The 4,886-nt window shown below is 42.4% G+C and overlaps 1 protein-coding gene across 1 annotated transcript in view; it reads right to left on the reverse strand.

The window, feature by feature from the left end:
- LOC131893496 (uncharacterized) overlaps window positions 1–1,836 on the reverse strand; it is a gene marked incomplete in the record, with an annotated part of 6,840 nt that extends 5,004 nt beyond the window's left edge. Inside the window, 2 exon segments of the mRNA XM_059243545.1 lie at window positions 490–1,441; window positions 1,782–1,836.
- Window positions 1,837–4,886: the final 3,050 nt, after the last annotated feature.

Here is a 4,886-nt window from a genome sequence, read left to right on the forward strand (position 1 = left end):
CCCCCCCCCCGCCTTCCTTCTTTCTTGCAAGCTCTTCAAGTCATTTGTGGCGAATATCAACAAGACTTTTAGACACTTTGCCATCTCCCAGGCTCCTCAAAAATTGGTTTTAGAGCCCAGCCATAAATATCAACTCTCTCCTGCCAACTGAGATATTACCTCTATCTCGTACGTAAATCAAAATTAGCAGGCCTGGTTTCATCCTTGGACAATTTCCATTGTGCGAGTAACACAAAACCCAAAGGCCAACCAAGGCTGAAAAGGCTCCTAAACAAAGGTTCTCGGGCGTCTTAACCAAATCATGGCCGACGATAAACGAATTACAACTCATTGAATTGGAGACAGCCATTGTTCGTGGACCTAACGACCTTCTTACCGAGAATGAGAGCAGTCAGCCAAAGCGTAAGTGGAGGCCAGTCGTCTATGCCCAATGAGCTCATTGCGCCTCAATTCACATGCACAATAAGAATGTCAGTAACAAAACCCGACACGTTTCGTGGCTGGGCGAATCCAATCCAATTACTTTCAACACCCAAGGACGCCCAACTTTTTTCGGGTTTTTTTTTGGATGATGCACACGCACTTTGAGAACGAGCCAATGGTTACAACATCTTGCTCACTGGCTTCCCTGTTGGTGGACTTAGGTCGAGATGAAAGGGCGGCCTTTACTTTTGATGTGAGAGCCAAATGGTAAAAGGGGCTCTTTCTTCTGGTAGTCGGATGTCATTAAAGAGCGAACATAGCTGCATCCGCCCACGAGATTCGTTTCACAAGAGTCTTGTCTGGAGGAAAAAAGTACGCAAGCTTGGAATATGGAACACCGATTGTCCCACTCAGGTGGAACTAGGTCCTGCCACAAAATGAGGAATTGGAACACCTTTGCCCCTCGTTCTGGAAATGACTGAACTCAACGAGTTTCAAGTCATTGGCATGAGGTCTCTAGACGATGAGAAATGAGCCATTTCTCTCGGGTGTAATATCCAACAGGCTTGTTGAGGAATAATGTTGATGTGTGCAGCATGTGCTGTTGATTTTCGTCGCGTCCTCGTCTCACAAGCAAGGTTCCAAAAAAGCACGAAGTGCTATGCTATCTTCTAGATCCACCTCACTGAAAGGATCCTCTTCATTCTCTGACAGGAGTCTCCTCATTCTCGAAATCCTCATCTCGATGCCTTCCCAAGAGCGCCGCTCTCTTCTTCTTTCACCTCTTCTTCACGTTCAGCCTTCTTTTGGGTTTTGTGCACTCTCATCTCTTTTGGTTCCCGTTCTCTTTCTAACATGGTTGCCAGCTTACGCATTGCACATAGAAGCCTTCACGATTTGCGCAGCCTTGGGACATTACAGGGGCCCGCCGGGAAATTATTCCACTCCCATTCGGAAGCATTTAGGCCTACAGGTATTTATGGCATTTTCAAACGTCACATTCGAGGCCTTCACTGATCTTCAGCAATGGGCGAATGGAGTGGAGGGAAAATGACAGTATCAAAACACTTCAACCTGGATATGGTTCTTCTTCAAAATTGAATTTAAACCATCCTCAGGTTAAAATTGGATTATTGAGGATTGTGTATTAACAGTTATTTAAAAACGCCTTTGGCGCCAGCGAAGCACCCTTCGTGTGTCCTCGGATCCTGCGTTTGAAAATGTTGTCTTTGGTTTGCGGTATTTCAAATTAAACTTAACAAAATGGTACCTGAGAAAAAGCCGCTAAAAACCCGCTCTCTGCCGGGTCTGCTTCACCCTCCTCAATCTCAAATGGAACTACGAAATTTTCTCTCTACTTTTGGGGAGATGGTGCCAATTTGCGAAATCAACCACGCCGAATGAAACGGAACTGGAGAGGAGGCTCTCGCTGACACAATCAGCTAATGGAGACTTATGAAGTCATTTGAGCACCCTAAAGTTCGAGAATCTAATTGGAAAATGGAAAAGAGCCTGGGAGTTAGAGCCCGACCTAACCCCACGATACGTTACGAAGAGTGAGGTTCTCATACGAATAGGATTCATCCAGACATAGGGCTGAAATCCGAGGTTCATTCTCCGCCGGTATGTGTCTAAGGGCAGATTTACACTAGGATGGAAAACCAAGATTGAATCTGGTTTGAGGATGGAAGTAGGACTGGAGCTGGGGCGACTCCAGTCTTCTTTCACTGTACTGAAGTTGAACAGGGGCGACTCCAGTCTTCTTTCACTGTACTGAAGTCGAACAAAAAGACTCATTTTACCAAAAGCTCGTCCCCGCACTAGTCCTATTTCCATCCTCAAACCGGATTCAAACCTGATTTTTCATCGTAGTGTAAAGCCACCCTAAGACTAGCCAAACGATGACTGGGCTTAATACAAGTAAGTCAGCACAGTGGTAAAAATACCCTTTAAAGTCTTGAAAGAAACACTCAAACACATCTTGGTATTTTTCTACCTCAAAAAGTCATAGGGAACGACATTGATTTTCTTGTTTTATGGAATTCGAGCCCACATTAAAAACTTCTATGTCTAAAAGCATCATAACAACTGAAATTTTCAAAATCCAAATTTACATTGAGTTGGTTTTGAAAATTTTAGTTTTTTATGATGTTTTGAATCAAGTTTTTTTCTGTGGGCTAGAATTCCGTATAACAAGAAAATCAAAGTTGTTCCCTATGACTTTTTGAGGTAGAAAAGTGCCAAGAACTGTTGGGGAATTTCCCTGGAAACTTGATAGGGCCTTTTGAACACCGTGTCAGGGCTTCTAATGTAAGTTTGTACTCTGACTAAGCTAAGCAAATGTTAGAAAATAGTCGTTTCTGCGCGAGTGGTCAAGAAGCATGTACTTAGAGGTTCCCAGTTTGTTGTTATTCTTTGGGTTCATGAATAATAGGGCTGGTCAAGTGACCGCGTTCACGAACAACTGACGTTATTCCATGGAGTAAAATCAAAGACAACAAACATACCCAGCCAAACCGCACTGTGCATGCATGGAATTTTGACATTTATTTCATTTTACCTGCTTGTCTAAGCAAATAGCATTGTGGTATTGAGTCAATTTGATAGTGCGTTCACCGAATTACACCAAACATGTTCATTTTGTTGGGTTTTGTAACACCGGACACTCAAAATAATTCGGCTATTGAAAATTCAAAGGGCGGATGGTGCGAGTTGACTGTGATTTCTGTCATAGTTCCCCCACCTTTCCTCCACTTGACATGCCCTATAGGTTTTCGTCTTGGCTCTAAGCAGTCGATCCAAAAGGTCCCACGTACCCCAAGAATAACAGTTGCCCCATTCCAAATAGATGGTCGTATTATTTGTATGGATGATGCTTGGCTATGTCGTGGAATGATCCTTGATTACATTTGCTTCCTACTCCACATAAGAGGTACGAATTTGGGTCAAAGCATTGTACATACATATGTATCCTCAGAACATTAAAAAACAAGAATCAATAAAAGCTGTAGAAAAAAAACCAAATCTTGTACGTATACGAGTATGTAATCCATTAAGGTCTAACATAGACGCAGAATCTAGGTGGTCATAAATTGGTTGGATTTTTTCCCCTGAGCAAAAAAAAATAAAGTGGTTACCAAATCTTGAGGATGGAAATATGAATGGATATACAAAGCAGCCACGAATAAGCGGGACAACTCTAACTTTACTTATCATCAAAACTAAGAATGTGACAAAATTGTATGAACTTCAAATTTGATAAGCAAACCTAGATGTTATAAAAAGCTTTTTGAATATATTGTCAAAAATCTCCCCTGACTCTCACAACAGCATCAAGTCTTCCATTAACTGAATGGATGATGTCAGGATCGAGGTCGGCTCAATCAGCCTCTAACGCTTGTTTGAGGGGACCGACACAAGAAGACGATTTGACTCCGACCTTCCTCTCATGAAAGGGGTTCTATAGAAAAGTGCTGTGTGGCGTGTTGGCCCTTATGGTGATCTTTTGACCTTCACGCCCTCGGGTATAAAGATGAGTGGCGGTTTGAGGCTATTGGGTGTCACATCAGCTCACGCCATGAGAGAGGCTGGTTTTTGGCAACGAAATATTGTTTTCTGTTTCTCACAATGTTCTCCAGATTTTTGCTCAATACATGGTCACTGAGAGCATTGGAAACCACTTTTATCTTAAGAATCTTCCCATCCGACCAGATCACATGAGGAAGCTTCCAAGATTTAATATAATGGTGCAGGCTTGAAACAGATAAATTAGGCATAAAACAGGGTACTGTCCCGCTTGATCGTGGTCTCCCTGTAGTGCAATAAAGCCCCTACTGCAAGTTAAGCCTGTGGCAGTGACATTATCAAATTACCTTTTTATCTGGAACCTAAATACTGATCAATCGTGGAACGTAAATTCAAATAGCATGACTTTAAGAAAGTAAACAAGAATCTCCGATAGCGTTATCCTAACATCAACAAATATGCTCAGACTCCTTGCAACTTGATGACAGGCCGTCGTTTGTTATTACTTATTAATATCGCCGAGATATTGAGCATATTCTGAAAAGAATACAAATTGCATTGAAGGAAAACGTCTGAGAGTAGATCAAAAGAATTTAGTAAGCTATTCCATGACAAATTTAAATGTATCATTAGAGGGTCCGAATTATGGAAACCTTACTGGCGAGCTCTTTGAATAGTCATTCCTGCAATTGGATCTCGAAGTAAGTATTTGCAAAGGGAAGCTTTCCGAAAGTAGTCTTGCTGGGGTACCGTATTGGTGGAGCATCCGCTTTCCAATTTGCGAATCCTGGTTCGGTCCCAGGCTGGCCAATTACAAGCTTCTCTGTGGTATCTGATTACAGCATGATTTGCTACTTTAGCAACTTAAATGGGCGCACTTGCGGTCAATCCCGAGGGTAAGATAATTATTAATGTTGGGCTGTGACAACGAAGTGGGA

The sequence above is a fragment of the Tigriopus californicus genome, chromosome 2 (assembly GCF_007210705.1).
Source record: "Tigriopus californicus strain San Diego chromosome 2, Tcal_SD_v2.1, whole genome shotgun sequence".
NCBI classification, from domain to species: domain Eukaryota; kingdom Metazoa; phylum Arthropoda; class Copepoda; order Harpacticoida; family Harpacticidae; genus Tigriopus; species Tigriopus californicus.